This window comes from Vombatus ursinus, unplaced genomic scaffold, assembly GCF_900497805.2.
Source record: "Vombatus ursinus unplaced genomic scaffold, bare-nosed wombat genome assembly UNPS02007612.1, whole genome shotgun sequence".
NCBI lineage: Eukaryota > Metazoa > Chordata > Mammalia > Diprotodontia > Vombatidae > Vombatus > Vombatus ursinus.
Genome location: NW_020947390.1, coordinates 5,434,541 through 5,452,100, shown reverse-complemented (window position 1 = coordinate 5,452,100; position 17,560 = coordinate 5,434,541).

Sequence of the window (17,560 nt, the reverse complement as noted above, 5' to 3'; positions counted from 1 at the left end):
CACAAAGGCATCATGATCAGATGATCAAGAGAGTCTTGCATACTTTACATAAAGCTGAACAACCTAGTTATTGGGTACATAGCCATTGCCCTGCATGTGGGGAGGTCAAACAAAGGTCAAAAAATGGAGTGACTTCTATCAACTGGGGCTAGGAATAACCTAGTCTTCCTGGGATTCTTGTTCAAGTGTGGGTTGGCCTAATTGGCCTTCAAGGTTCTTCCTTGCTCTGTAATTCTGTGATTCTGATGTTGTGATTCTCTGGGCATACTTGGGCTCATTACCAATCCCACCGCTACCACACACACACACACACACACACACACACACCAAGAGAATGGCAGAGCGGAAAAAGGAAGAGTTTTTGTCCCACAGTGGAGACCATAAGGAGCCAGAAAACATCAAGATCCAATACTATTGTTAATATTGGGCTCAAGGGCTCCCTCCCCCTGGAGGTTTTTCCTGGCTTCCCTAGCTTCACTTTAAGGCTTACCTTTCCTCAATTCTGTATCTATCTTGAATGTTCTGATTTATATGGAGCAGCTGGGTGGCAAAGTGAATAGAGTACCTTGCTTGGAGTCAGGAGGACTCATCTTCCTGAGTTCAAATCTGGCCTCAGACACTTACTAGTTGTGTGACCCTGGGCAAATCACTTAATCCTGTTCTCCTTAATTTCTTCACCTGTAAAACCAGCTGGAGAAGGAAATGGCAAACCATTGTAGTATCTTTGCAAAGAAAACCCCAAATAGGCTCACAAAGAGTCAGACACAACTGAAACAACCAATCAACAATCTGATTTATATATGGTGCTCCTTTCTTTAGAATCTAAGCTTCTTTTGCTTTTTTTTGTATCTTTAGCACTTAGCACAATGCCTGACATAGTAAGTGTTTAAAAAATATTTGATTGATAATACTAATAGTAGTGCTAAGTTTAATAGTAATTAGCATTCCATTCCCAAAAATTTGCTCCAATAAACTAACCAAAGTCTTTTCTTTTAACTTGTTCTTCTGAATTTTTTTGGCACCCAGCACAGGGCCGAGAACATAGTAGTAGTGTAGTAGTAATAATGATAATAGCATTTATACAGTACTTTAAAGTTAATTGTTGTTGTTCAGCTGTGTCTAACTCTTCATGATGCCATTTGGGGTCAGGTCTTCCTGACTCCAGGCCCAGCACTCTTTCTACTGCACCACACAGCTGCCCTATTCTTTAAGGTTAGAAAGTATTTTACAAACATCATCTCATTTTATATTCACAACAACCCTGGAAAGTAGGTACTATTGTTATCTCCATTTTACAGATAAGGAAACTGAGGCACAAAGCAGTTAATGGCTTGCCCATGGTCACACAGCTAGTAAGTGGTCAATAAATCCTTGCTGATTGATCGACATATGCAGTTGCTAATTCATTGAACAACTGATTCCTTCATAAGACAGTCATTTGTGCCTGTGTGAGTTACTTGTTATGCCTGGTTCTTACTGATGCCACAATCCTGTAATAACGAATTAAAATGCAGATGGGAGCTAAGCTGTAATATGAAGATGTCAATTTGGAGAAAATCCATAAAATAGCTTGTAAATGCCAGGCATAAATTCACATAATAAGAAAAGGAGTCCAAGGATCACATAAGGTTTATGGTGAAACAGAAATATGTAACCTCTGATATTTTAATTCAATATCACCTTAGGTAGATGCCATGCTTTTTGCAAAGCTTTAGCCCAGGACTTAATTCTGTCATAAAGGTCCTGACTGTAATAAGGTTTCTTTAAAAATTGAAGAAACAGAAGAAATAGAATTCTTAATGTGTTTCTAATTCAATCCTTTAGCTCTTTGAGGATAGAGAGGTACTATTCAAAAGAGTGATGTAATGAATTGCCACCCTCTGGACTTTCAAGCAAAACCTGTATTAAGTAAGTAGCCTACTGGGCTTAAAGGATATGATCAATTATTTGTGAACCCAATAGCATCTGAAAGGCAGCTGGTGTGGCAACCAGACAGCAATCTTAGAATTAAAAAGACCTGAATTCAGGCCCCCACTGCTGGCATTTAAAGGTGATGTGAGCATGTTTCAGTCATTTAACCTGTGAGTGGCTCAGCAAAATCACTAGGACTTTAAGATATACAGGAGGTTTCAGATCTCCATTAGTAGAAGGAATTCTCTCACTAGGAGGTTTCTACACCAAAAAACTCAAAGATCTGGACCAAAAAGAAAACAAAACAACTATACATGATAATTCAGAAGAGACATGAAAGAAAAAAAGAAAAGAAAATCCACAATAACATTCTTCCTTCAGGTTTGATTTCACTCTCAGTATCTCATCTTTTCATTGGTTTATATAATAGTTACTGAAAACTGAAACAATTATCATAAAAGTAGACAAGACAGAGGAAAGTTCTACTAACTTCTATATATCTGAATATAAATCAGATCATATCAAATAACACATATGTAAATAGCATTTTGAGACGTGTAAAAGGTTCTACATCCATTATCCTCTTTGACCCTCCTGGCAATCTTCCCTGTGAGTGTCAGAGGGGTATTATTAACCCCATTTTACAGAAGAAACCAAGGATCCAAGAGGCTAAGTGTCTCACTCATGGTAGCAGAGCTAGAAAACATTTGGGGTAGTATTTGAAACTAAATCTTCCCAGCTCTCAGTTCAGCACTCTGCTCATATCTTCCTCCTTCTTTGAGGACAGGAACCATATGCTTTCTCTCTTGTATCCTGAATAATACCACCTAACACGTATTATTTTTTTCTTATTTTGTCCAACAACACAGATGTGCCTGGCACATGATAGATGTTCAGTAAACATGTGTTGATGATGACCAAGGAGGAAATATCTGCCACAGACTTTCTCTGTCTGCAGATGTTTAAGTCAACCATTTAGGCAGTGATTTGGCTTTTCTGGCTGTCACGATAGCTGATAGCTGAGTAGTTAACCAGATAGCCTCACAATAATTTAGACAGGCAAAAACAAAGTTCAGACTTGCTTCTGTGGTACCTCAATTGACTTGGATGGGCTATCCTTCCAGCAGCTTGACCAATTGCTCAGCCTTCCATTTGATCCTCCACACAGATGAAGTGACAAAATGCAAAAGAGATGTGAATTTAGCTCCCTCTATGGACATTTGTAGGCAAAAGGATATCTTTCTGTGGGTGGTTTGAATGTATTTGTGACATCTATAGCAATCAGAGGAATATTAGCATATAGACTAAGAGAAGGTGGTTATAATTTTACATTGCTAAAAAGTAGAAATTGCTGCAAATCTCAGAAATTTCCAGAGGCATCATCATCACCATCACCATCAACCACCATTATCATCTGCCCCATCATTATTGTCGTTGTAGTTTACAGTTCTTTAAAGTGTATAAAACTCTTTAAGTACATCATAACATAAGGTATGAAATGCATGGAAGAATATGAGAGACAAATCCTAAAGGACATATTGATTTATTAGTGTATGTGTCTGGGTAGTAGCTGATAATTATACAGGATGCCCCAAAAGCCTTACTTCAGCTTTAGGCACAAACTACTAAAGCTTAAAAGTGCAGCAAGGAACAATGAGAAGGCCAGGGGATTGTACAGCACTTGGAGGTGAGCAAAGTGTAAGATGAATAAATGTTAAATGTTAGGATCACAAAGGAAATTAGTAGCAAAGCAAAACAGAAGCTTTTGGACTTATAACTTAATCTTCGTGTTTTCCCAAAGATAAGATGCTCCTTCCCTGCAACACGGTTAGAATGATACCCTTTTAATTCATAATTATACCTTGTAGATGGGAGTAATAATCAAGTAAATGTTATAGACTCAAAACAGATAGGATCTGAAGACTTATAGATTATATCTTTTACTTCAATTGTCCAATGGAAACACGATCTTATCTATGAGAAGAGATAGCTTTCTGGCAGTGAGATTCTTTCCATTGATTTTTCTGATTGTGAAATAGGCTTTTATTGAGACTTTGTCTCTTGGTATATTTGTTATTTTTTGGTGTTTCCCTCATCACTAACTTTCTGATTTCTCATCCTTTGTTGATGAGCAGACTTCAAGGCTGGGCTGCAAGACTGCCTCAGCTTCCTCACTTTAAGGGATATATGGTTCACCACTCTTAGTTCTTGGCCTGAGTAACATCTAGGAGAATGGTACTGCCTCTGTATGGGTTTCAATCCTTTCCTTAAGGCCTAATGAAGCTACCCGTACTGGTACCCTATCTGAGTCTTCCCTCAGCTTTCCTTTCCTGCATGAGGTTGAGCGGAATCAGTATCTGCCATTTCTTTTTGTGAGATGAAAGGAGGATAGGGAGTATTCTGGCCGAGCTGCTGCTGCCTTGGCGAGTTCCTACCCTAAGCCGGGCCCCAATCAAAAGGCAGGACATTTTTAGCCCACTTAATTCTTTCTCCACTCCCCTTCTTTCTTTCATATAGATAGCCAGGCAGAGTCAGTGTCTGATGCTTCTTGCAGGATGGTGGTAGTGAACATAGGTGGAGTGTACCAACAGAGTTATTGGTTGGGGGAATACCCTTGGGCACCCACACAAGTTTGTGAATGTGCTTGTACTCCTATTGTGGGTAAATAGAGACTGGTAAGGGAGAGACACTTGAATCAGCATGCTGGTAAGTTTTAGAGTTCTTTGGCCATAATTCATAAAGGGTTTTTATGTTGTAGATATTCTATCTGGTTGTGGATTTCATTATAATGACTCTACAGATGGTGCATAATTAAAAATGTTTGGAGCTAATGACTAATCCATCATCTTTCTAGTGATAGTCTATGGATCTCATTGATACTCCATCTCTGGAATCTGTGCCCTTGTGCTGGTCATCTGCCATGACTGAAATGTTCTCCCACCTCACCTCTGCCTCCTGGCTTCCTTCAAAGCTCATCTCAGATCTCACCTGCTTCAAGAGGCCTTTACCACTGCTTACTCTTATACCTACTCCTACCCACACCCACTGTCTTCCCTGTGAGAAGACCTTCTATTTGGACTCCATATATCTTGTATTTACAAGTTTTGTGCATGTTTTCTCCCATATTAGAAGATGAGTTTCTTGAGAGCAGGCACTGGGTTGTTGCCTTTCTTTGTAATCCCAATGCTTAGCACAGTACCTGGCACTTTAAAAAGTGCTTAATAAATGTTTGATGATGATAACAATCCAATATGCATTTATTGAATGCCTACTCTCTATACCAAGCATTGTACTGGACATTAGGGATGCAAAAATGGGGACAGAAATAGTCCCTGCTCTCAAGGAGTTTTTATTCTACTGAGAGAAAACAATGAGCTTTTTTTTTAATTAATAAATTTATTTATTTTTTGTTTTCAACATTTACTTCCACAAGATTTTTAGTTCCAAATTTTCACCCCATCTCGCCCCTCCCCCACTGCAAGATGGCATGCATTCTGAATATTCCTTCCCCAAGTCTGCCTTCCCTTCTACCTCTCCCCCCTTTCTCTTATCCCCTTCCCCTTCAGTTTTCCTGTAGGGCAGGATAGATTTCTGTAACCCATTTCCTGTATTTCTTATTTCCCAGTTGCATGTGAAAACATTTTTTTAAACATGTGTTTTTAAAACTTTGGGTTCCAAATTTTCTCCCTTCCTCCCTCCTCACCCACTCTCATTGAAAAGGCAAGCAACTCAATATACGTTACATATGTGCAGTTATGCAAAACACTTCCATAGTAGACATGCTGTGAAAAACTAACTCTATTTCCCTTAATCCCCCCCATTTATTCTATTCTTTCTTTTGACCCTGTCCCTCCTCAGAAGTATTTGCTTCTGATTACCCCCTTTCCCAATCTGCCCTCCTCTCTATCATCCCCCTACTCTTTTGTCCCCTTCCCCTCCCTATTATCCTATAGGGTAAGACAGATTTCTATACCCAATTGAGTGTGTATGCTATTCTCTCCTTAATCCTATGAGAATAAGATTCACTCATTCCCTCTCACCTTCCCCTGTTTCCCCTCCACTATAAGAGCCTTTTCTTTTCTGCTTTTGTGAGATAATTTACCCCGTTCTACCTCTCCCTTTCTCCTTCTCCTAGTATAATCCTCTCTCACCCCTTAGTTTTATTCTTCAGATATGATCTCTTCGACACCGACTCACCCTGTGCCCTCCATCTATCTATCTATCTATCTATCTATCTATCTATCTATCTATCTATCTATCTATCTATCTATATACATAAAATTTTTTTCCTTCCCACTACCCTAATACTGACAAAGGTCTCATGAGTTGCAAATATCATCTTTCCATGCAGGAATATAAACAGTTCAACCTTAATAAGTCTCTTATGATTTCTCTTTCTTGGTTACCTCTTCATGTTCCACTTGAGTCTTGTATTTGAAAGTCAAATTTTCTATTCAACTCTAGTCTTTTCATCAAGAATGCTTGAAAGTCCTCTATTTCACTGAATGACCATTTTTTCCCCTGAAGGATTATACTGAGTTTTGTTGGGTACGTGATTTTTGGTTGTAATCCTATCTTCTTTGCCCTCCAGAATATCATATTCCATGCCCTGCGGTCCCTTAATGTAGAAGCTGCTAAATCTTGTGTTATCCTGATTGTGTTTCCACAATACTTGAATTGTTTCGTTCTGGCTACTTGTAATATTTTTTCCTTGACCTGGGAACTCTGGAATTTGGCTACAATATTCCTAGGAGTTCTCCTTTGGGAATCTCTTTTAGGAGGTGATTGGTGGATTCTTTCAATTTCTATTTTGCCCTCTGGTTCTAAAATATCAGGGCAGTTTTCCTGGATAATTTCTTGAAAGATGATGTCTAGGCTCTTTTTTTGATCATGGCTTTCAGATAGTCCAATAATTTTTAAATTCTCTCTCCTGGATCTATTTTCCAGGTCAGTTGTTTTTCCAATGAGATATTTCACATTGTTTTCTAATTTTTTATTCTTTTGGATTTGTTTTACAGTATCTTGATTTCTCATAAAGTCACTAGCTTCCAATTGCTCTATTCTAATTTTGAAGGAAGTACTTTCTTCAATAAGCTTTTGGACTTCCTTTTCCATTTGGCCAATTTTGCTTTTTAGGGTATTCTTCTCCTCATTGGCTTTTTGGACCTCTTTTGCCATTTGGGTTAGGCTATTTTTTAAGGTGTTATTTTCTTCAGTATTTTTGGGGTCTCCTTCAGCAAGCTGTTGACTTGTTTTTCATGATTTTCTTGCATCACTCTCATTTCTCTTCCCAGTTTTTCCTCTACTTCTCTTATTTGCTTCTCAAAATCCCTTTTGAGCTCTTCCAAGGCCTGGGACTGATTCATATTTTTCTTGGAGACTTTGGTTGTAAGAGCTTTGACTTTGTTGTCTTCTTCTGGTTGTATGTTTTGATCTTCTTTGTCACCAAAGTAAGATAATATAGTCTGACTCTTTTTACGCTGCTTGCTCATGATCCCAACCAATTACTTGAGTTTTAAACTCTTTGTTAAGATAAGAGTCTGCTTCAATGTGAAGAATGTACTGTCCCAAGCTTTGGAGATTTGTACAGCTGTTTTCAGAGGTACTTCTAGGGACCTGTAAATTTTCAGTTCTTCCAAGGTGGTATGATAAGGGGCAAGGTCTTTCCTCTCCACCGCCACAACAAGCTCCACCAGGCCAGGGCTCCTCCTCGCCCCAGGACCACTCCTCAGAACTGTGACCCAGATCCAAGCACGGGCAAAGCAAGAGATTCCTGCCTCAGCACTGGCAAAGATATCCCTGCAATCCCCCTTTGATCAGCCCCTGGATTCCCCCTCAGTCTGTGGGCTGGAAGCTTAGGAGGCAGCCGTGGCCTGCACTCGGGACTTGTGACTGAGACCTATCTTCTTCTCTCACCGCAGTCACAGACTTTTCCCACCAACCTTCTAAGTTGTTTTTGGCGTTCCTGGGTTGAGAAGTCTGGAAACCACCACAGCTGCCTGCGATTCAATCCTCTGAGGCCTGCTCCAGGGTCGCTGCGGCCTGCGCGCCCATGCCGAACTGCGCTCCTCTCCCCACCCGGTGCGATATACCTTTCTGATCAACCATCCAGGCTGGCTGGAAATTTGTTTCACTCTGTCTTTTTGTGGGTTCTGCTGCTTTAGAATTTGTTTAGAGCCATTTTTTATAAGTATTTGGAGGGGTTTGGGAGAGAGCTCAAACAAGTCACTGCTTTCCCTCTGCCATCTTGGCTCCGCCCCCCAAGAAAACAACAAGTTTATACATAAATAAATAACAAAATATATGTAGATTACTGAATAGGGTAAGTCCATTGTGAAGGAAGGTTAATAACTCAGGGAACCATATGAAGCTTGAGCTGATCTTTGAAGGTTATAGGAAGTGGACATTAGAAAGAAGAGCATTCTAGGTATGGAAGACAACTCTTGCAAAGACATCGAGGCAGGAGATGGGATAATATAAACAGCAAACAGTCATTAGCCCCATTTGCCTGGAATGTGAAACATAAGATTAAGAGTAATGTATGATCAGCCTAGAAACATAGGTTGGAGCCTTAGGTAAATCATAAAACCTTTCCCCCCCCACTATTCTTCCTAGCTATTAGTCTCTATGCCAGTTTCTTGTCTTAATGATCTTGGCAAAATGCTGCCATTGTGAATAAGCTAATGACGATTCACAGCCTTGAATAATGACGTCAGTCCCTGAGAGCAGCATTGTGCCAGCATAATGGCCCCCCATTCGTTTGACTGAATATCATCGCTGCTTGCTGTTCATGGTTCTCCTTGTTTACAGTTCTTCAATCAGCTCATGTCTCCAAGACAATTTAAATTAATTTTGCAAATAAGATTTCATGAGACATCACATAATATGCTTCACTAGGATCAAAACAGATTACCCTCACTGTATATCAAATTAACAAATTAGCTCTCTGCACAGATTGTAATTTATTGTTTTACTTACACATTTCATTATTTCCTTCTTTCCTCCTTCTACAAAGCTGCCTGAAAGGATGTAGTTGGCACTCTTCTTGGGTGACAACTCAGGAATTATTCTTCAGCTACTCACTCCCTGGGCAAAGGCAGACATGTATAGCTATCAAGGTATTCATCAGGGAGAGACTTTGAAAAGCAAGTCAGAAAACAAAACTGAGCTTTATGGAACTTAAAGGTAATAGTCTGGGCTCCAAAACCTTAAGAGAGTCGTATGCTTTTAAGAAATCATTTCAAGGATCTTCTTTTGGGATGTCAACGAGAGCCACATGCCTTGATCTTATACTACGTTGGGGCTTATTCAGATTTGAAGGAAAAAACGAATAGAACTTTAGTGCCTGGAACTAAAACGTTCAGTCCAAAGCTCTGATTCCATACACCAAAGAGATAGGGAATGCTAGGAAACCTATCAAACATTCCTTTCTACAAACAGATTCAAAGAAGCAGCTAGAATCAGGACACGGCGCTTGTCCCCGGGAGAGTGCCAGTGGCTCTGTTTTATGTGAAAAGTTGTGAAACATGTGAGGCACGCAGATTGGGTCAATGAGCTGATCTCAGTGCTTTGCATTGCCGGCATTTTGAGCCAAGCACGGTTAATGATTGCTCCAAGCACTGCAATAGATATTATCTGTACCTTTCAGAGAAAAGAGTTGAAAACCCTGCTGGGCCTGTGATCTGCTAGAGTTTCAGTTCCCTTTCAACCATAAAAAGGAAAAGGTGGGTTATGAAATGACACACTCATGGAGATGTAATAATATTTTTCAGTTCTTTTTCACATTAACTTTGAGGAACAGGCCAAAAAACATCAGGACAGCTCATGTTCCCTCATGTGTCGGAGCTCAGGCTTCAGTGGCAGATGAGCTGGAGCATTTAAATCTTTGGTGCCTGGACCCCCTGCATGTTTGAAAAATATGTGCTTATATATTTATTTGTTGAAGAAATAAGCTACAAGATAGTACAGTCATGGACATATACATTCTTGTTCCTTAAGGAAAACTAGAAAAAGTCCTTTCCAAGTCCTTTGGCTTTTATTAACTGTAAAAATGAACTGACTAGATCTCCTTAACCCTCTGTAATTTGTAAGAGAAAATATAGACAACTGGCAGGGGCTATCTCCTCTGTCTTCCTCTGGCTCTGGAGTTAAAGGCTCTGGGTTCAAATCTCACCTCTTACACTTAGCTCTGTGACCTTGGGCAAATCACTTAATTCTCCAAAGTCTCAGTTTCTTCATCTATAAAATGAAGGGGGTTAGACTTGATGGTCTTTAAGGCCCTTTCAGCTCTGGAGCAATGATCCAATGATTCCAATATGCTTTCCATTGCCTTTTATGCATTTCACACACAGACCAAAAGCATGCCTGTAATTTACCCTCAACACCAAGCAGACTAAGTAATCTTCAATTCCAGTAAATTTAAAGCACTTAAGTACACTGGTATTTACATTCTGGCATGGAAATACCATGTTGTTTCAGTGTTCAATAGTGGTCTCTGTGAAATTCTGCAAATGACTCAATATAGTTGAATCCTGTAAATAGTGAGGAGCATTACTTCATCTCTTGGTTTCATCACCTGGGCCTTTGGGTGTCCAACTATCATCATAATTGCTTGAGCAGTAGTTATGCAAAAACAAGAATGAAAAAATTAAATAAACATGGTTACAGAATGAATGCAACTAAAATCTATAACGGGCTTAGAAAAAAAATGTAATCTCTCTTCTCCATTGCAACTGAGTTTTACTTTCATGAGAATTTATTTGAGAAATTTGCTTATGACAGTAGGATCATTTATTTAAAGCTAGAAGAAAACTTAGAAGTCATTTAATGGAATCAACTCATTTTCCTACAAAGGAGAAACTGCCCCAGAGGTTAAATGACTTGCCCATGGTTATACATGTACTATTGGCAGAGCCAGGATTTGAACTCTGATTTAAAATTCAGTGTTCTTTCTGCTGCACTTTGTTGTTGTTGTTCAATCATTTCAGTCATGTCTGACTCTTCATGACCCCATTTGGGGTTTTCTTAGCAAAGTTACTGGAGTGGTCTGCCATTTCTTTCTCCAGCTCATTTTGCAGATGAGGAACTGAGGCAAACAAGATTAATTGACTTGCCCAGGGTCACACAGCTAATAAGTGTCTGAGGCTAGATTTGAACTCATGAAATTGAGTCTTTCTGATTCTAAACTCAGTGCTCTATACATTGTGCCACTTAGTTGGCCTTCTGATGCACAGGTAGGCCCAAATAATGCATCTTGTGAAGTGGTCACATTTTGTAACTTTCAATAGTCTGAATTTGAATATGACAACTTCACAGAATTCATTATTCATACTAATCAAGTCCTGTACTTCTCTGCCTGTCTAATGTAGTTCTGGGAGACCCCAATCATTCATGTTAAGTCCAATTCTGATATTTTCTTTAATTAATGACTAAATGATATTTAGAGCATGTTCAAGAGACTGGTAATTAACTAGAGGGAGGGAACACTAATAAACAGAGACAGAGCCAATGAAAATTGTATGTAGGGAGTGGTACAAAGAGAAATTTGGTAAACTGCTGTCACTGGAAAATTATTTGCAATATTGTTATATGTATTATTGGAATATTTTACCTCATTATTTCAATTCAATAAACATTTATTAAGCATCAACTATGCTAAGTACTGCGGATACAAAAAGAGGCAAAAGATAGATTCTGACCTCAGGGAGCTTACAATCTAATGGAAGAGACAACATGCAAACAAATATATACAAAGCAAGCTATAGACAGGAAATAATTAACAGAGTAAAGGCAATGGAATTAAGAGGGGTTGGGGAAGGCACCCTGCAGAAGGTAGGTTTTTGTTTGGGACTCAAAGAAAGCCAGGGAGGTCAGTAGTTGGAGTGGAGGATGGACAGAATTTCAGACATGGGGGACACAGCCAGAGAGGATGCCCAGAACCAAGAGATGTAGTGTCTGGTTTGTGGAACAGCCAGGAGACCAGCATCATTGGATCAGAGAATTACTAGCTGTGTGACCCTGGTCAAATCACTTAACCCTGTTTGCCTCAGTTCCATCTGTAAAATGAGCTAGGTAAGGAAATGGAAAACCACTCTAGTGTCTTCGCTAAGAAAACCTCAAATGGGATCACAAAGGGTTGGATATGAATGAAATGACTGAACAACAACAACATGTGTCATTGGAGGGATTTGAACCCAAAGCTTCCTAGTTTTGAGGCCAGTTTCTACTCACTAAACATTGTGTTGTTATGAGTATCCAAATGAGAGCATATTTGAATTCAGCCTTTCAAGTGTCATATAAAAAGGAGATAAAAACAAAGGCAGCTTTAATTCATTTCTATTCCCTTCTGTTTTATTTTCTATGTATTTCTATATATCTTCTATTTTCTATGTATTTTCTTAAAGCTACCTAACCAGTCTTTTCTCATGTTGTATCTATGTTATTTCTATATTTGGTCCCTATGTGTTCTGCGTAGCCGTGGTTCGCTTAAATTCAACAAATATTTACTGAGTGCCTACTATTTTCCCAACGTGTCAAATTCACTTTGAGTTCTATTTCTGTTTTCCAAAGTTTGAGCAGCCCCACTTGATAGGATGTCATGTACAAGTTGAATGTGCTTACTTTTCATTCTTTTATCTTAATCAACGACAAAAATATTAAACTTCTTACAGCTGGTCCCTGCGTTGACCCACTATGGGATGTTACTCAAGACCCTGCATACTGATAACCCCTCCAGTCACAGTCACATGTGCACCTAGCAAGCAGGAGTCTAATCTAGCCTAGATCTACCCCAACTCTTGGAGATAATGACATGGGGAGCAGAAGAAAATGTTTTCTTGACATTGTGATAGAGTTTTTTGGTTGCTTCCCCACTATCTATGAAATTGCTCTTTTTGGTGGCAGCAAATAGATTATTTGATGAGACATTTGAGTCACTGACTTCCCAATGAAGTTAAACTGACCCATCTTTGAATATTAGTCATCCTTTTCCAATTAAAAAAAAAAAGATAGACTGGATCCACCCTTGTTCTCTTATGGTCTTCAGGGACTGATGCTCTCCAGGAGATACTGAACAATCCTAGCTAGCTTGTTAGTGGCTTTGTTCTTCAGGAGAATAATTAATTACCTCAAAACTTCATCCAACTGGAGCAGTCTTGGCAATCTTATTATCTTGAGGAGAAAAGGAGCAAAGATTAGTTGTTTTATCATTTAAGTAATGAGAATTTTACACTTCTCTAAAGAGATTTATGGGAGCAATTAGTCTGAGCAGGAGTTTCCAGACTGAGAGCTATTAGGTGTGATAATTAACCTGGGTAGGGCAAGTTACTCACTAGCAACATTGTGATCATTGAGGAAGGTATAGAATTCTAGTATCAAGTATGTGAAAATAAATTTGAATGTGCACTCTCAATGATTGTTCAGGGAAAACAATACTAACTTTTTCATTCTAAAATTACCAACATAAAAGGAGGGTAACTAGTACTTTTCATGTATCTAATTACTACTGTCTTTTCATGCTCTTAACAATATGGTCACTCATTGAAAGGGCACAAATTCTGTAACAAATTCTAAAGCTGTGGTACTTGGTACATTGGGTACTGCCTTGGAAGGTTCTCTGTCTTCCAGATGCTTAACTGTGTGACCTTGTACAAGCAACTTAACCACTCTATACCTGGATTTTCAGGGAACCTAATACCTTCCCAGTTAATACTGAAAAATCCAGTGGATTTATTATTAATTATAATAATACACATGCCAATTACTTCTGAGGTATTTTGTACTTCAGTGGTCCAAAGCTATCTTGATGGAGTAAAACATCTCCTAGACATAGAATTAGCACTTTGGGAAAAGCATCCAATATATAAATCCACAAAACCTGAAACTACTTGGTCTATCTTTCCAGGGACCATTTTAGTACCATGCAAAAGGTCTATGTGATGGGGAATAGGGAGTAGAGCCAAATTCCAAATGGTTCCCAGGAAAAACTCAAGTGAGAAAAAACATTAAGTCAAAAAAAAAGAGATTTATGAAAAAAGCTCTTTGAAGCAGAGTTAGAAGTAAAACCTGTTCCATGTAAGCATAGCTTCAATTGTAGACCATCAGATAAGTCATCCTCTGTGATTTTGTTATTAACAGAAGAAAAAATAGCTAAAATAGTCAGTAGAAACTAGATTTATGAAATTGTGCATGTGGTATTCATAGTCTAAAAATAGAGTTGAAAAATCAGAAGCCTCCAAACTTTCAATGGCCTTGATGCCTGCTGCTTCATGAGAAGGGCATGTGGCTTTGAACTTGATCCTAAGCTTCTTTTCCAGAGCCAGGAACTGCTAAACAATTACAATAGCTAACATTTATATAGCACCTTTAATGTGCTAGGCACTGTGCTATGTGCTTTACAATTATTATCTCATTTGATCCTCATAAGAAACCTCATAAGCAGATGCTATTATTATTCCTGTTTTACAGATGAGGAAATTGAGGCAAACATACTTAAGTGACTTGCTAAGGGTCACACAGATAATAAGTGTCTAAGGCTGAATTTGAACTCAGATCTTCCTTATTCCAGGCCTGAAGCATTATCCACTAAACCTGCCAAAGTAAGAGCTCCTCTGTGAATTATCAACAAATGAGTTCCAGAGAGTCTCTACCATACTTTATTGTGACTCAATTTTCCTGCCTACCAGAGCTCTTTTTAAATATAGGCACTATCTTCTTATATTTTCAACTCTCAGATTATCTTGACTCATTAAGGGGCTTGGGCAGGTAGATAGCATGCCTGGTGGAAGAAACCTGGATGGGAAAAGCAGAAAATAGGGTATAAATTCTTACTCTCTCTTATCTTCTTTTAGCTTCTCAGTTTCCTTTTCTGTAAAATGAGCTAGTGTGGACTTCATGATCTCTAAAGCCCTTTCTTGCTCTAGAAAAATCCTATGATAGTCATACTGAGGTGGCCATTATTTTTTTTTCTTTTAATTGACTAGGTTACCAGAAACAGTGCCCAGAAAGAGTTAATTCACTTTTCACAGTCTTTAAGGGGAGCTATTTCTGAGTCATTTACAAGTTTGAAGTATCAGTCTTAATGAGCAAGCAGTTCAGTGTTTTGAGCAAGTTGAGGGAAATGTATTGTAATGAATTCAATTATTTTCCTGATGCAAAAATAGATGTTGGAAAGAAAAAAAAAGACAGTTGGCATGAGGGCATGTTGCAAGGAATTTCCCTTAAAATTGGGTATTTCTTTGTAGCCTGTATCTGTGTTGTTCAGTCATTTTTTGAGTTGTGTCTGACTCTTCATGACCCCATTTCAGATTTTCTTGACAAAGTTACTGGAGTGGTTTGCCATTTCCTTTTCCAGTTATTTTACCTATGAGGAAACTGAGGCAAACAGGGTTAAATGACTTGCCCAGGGTCACACAGCCAGTAAGTGTCTGAGGCCAGAATTGAGCTCAGAAAGATGAATCTCCCTGACTCCAGGCAAAACTCACTGTCCACTGTGCCACCTAGCTACTCAGCCTTAATCTGTTTGTGCAGTAGTCCATAGAATACCAAATATAAAAGGAATAATATTAGGATAGCAATTTGTCTTAGAACCATTTCCATCTGAATTCATTGAAGAAGATGAGAATTAGAAACGATAAGAATAAAAATAACCCATAATTCCTTCGTGCTTAATACTGAATAAGGCAGTCGATTTATTATTTATGAAAGCTTTAAGGTTTGCAAAGCATTTTCTTCACCACAACTTTTTAAACTAGGTATATAAGCACTCTTCATCCCATTTTATAGATCTGGAATTTAGAGGTCAGCAAGGTCAAGTGACTTGCTCAAATGACACCTAGTAAGTATCATAGGTATCAATTAGGTGCAATCTGTTGTTCCAGGCATTGAAGGTACAAAGACAATAATGAAACAATTCCTATTCTCAAAGGACTTGTGTTCTATTTGGGGGATAACATCAACAAAGACAGGTTAATCAAGATAAGAAATAAAGGGGGGTAAAGGAAAGATGAAACAATTATGTAGGAATATTTGAAGAGAAAGGGAGTACTAATAGCTAGGGGATCATCAAAAGCTCCATGGAAGAGGCAACACAGAGCTAAGCCTTAAAGAAATATAGAGATTTTGAAAGTCTCTGAGACCTCAGATTCTAAACCTGAGCCAGGAAAATCTAAGTTCAGATCAGACCTCAAATACATCTTAGCCATGCAACCCTGAGCAAATCATTTAACCTCTGTTTTCCTCACTTTTCTTAACTGTAAAGTGGAAAGAATAATGACACCTTCATTTCAGGCTTGTTATAAGGATCAAATGAAATAATATTTGTAAAGTGCTTAGTACAGTGCCTAGCACATAGTAGGCACTTTATAAATACTTGTTTCCTTTCTTCTTCTAAAATCTGCCCTTCCTCCTACCTTTCATATGTGTATGTATATGTGAATATGAATACATATAATATATATATGTAAATGTATATGTATATATATGTGTGTATGTATATATATGTATGTGTGTGTGTGTGTATATATATATATATAAATATAGTGAATGGCATCTTCAACAAATCACTTAACATCTTCTAATATACCATCAGTTGCCAGTCATTTATGTCTCCAAAATATCTTTGGCATTGGAGTTGGGAAGACCTAGATTCAAGTCTTATTTCTTATTCATCCTAGTCACATGACCATAAATAAGTCACTTTTCTATGACTATAATTACAGAATGTGACTTCTCTATAATGGTAGAAGGGATTTCCACACTGAGAGATGTCCACACTAATGAAATTACAGGCCTGGAATAAACAAATAATAGCCAAACTGGATCACTTGCTATTCCGCCATCTTGCCCTGACTTTGGGCTCTGTGCCTTTGGATACTAAGCCTAGAAATGATCTTTCTCTTTGATCTTTGTTAATCTAGATCCATTTTTTCCAAGGCCCAGTTCATGTGCCACCTCCTTCATTAAGCCTTTCCTGATGCCGCAAGTTGAAAATAACTCTTCCGTCCTTGGATCTCTCATACCATTCAGTTTAATTTTGCCAATCCAATTCAACAAGTATCATTTTCTAAAACTGATGCTCAAACATGAGAGGTGAGTTGCCATGGGTCACACAGCTATTAAGTATTAGAGGCAGGATTTCAACCCTACTCCTCCAGATGCCAAACCCAGCCTGCTTTTCACTTTACCAGTGTTTCAATATAATTATGCTGCAGCATATGAGAGAGAGATTATAAAATCAGTGATATAATATCCATATTATATTAAAATTATATGTCCAATCAAATTGAAAGGATGGAATTGGACCTGTTTTCACTTTATACTCAACAAATTGGCAAAGATAAAAAATGGGAATATTTGGTGGTGGAAGAGTTGTGGAATGACTAGAACACTAATACATTTTTGGTATAGCTGTATAAATTCTGGAAGGTAATTTGGAATTATGCAAATAAAGTGAAGAAAATGCCCACACCCTTTGATCCAGAGATTCCATTATTAGGTATATGCCCCAAGGAGGTAAGTGACGAAAAGGCTCTATATATGTTGTGTGTGTGTGTGTGTATGCCCTGCCTCTTGTAGTAGCAAAGAACTGGAATGGGGGAGGGGGAATGCCAGAGAGTAGAGAACCAAAATTGGGGAATGGTTAAAAGAAATG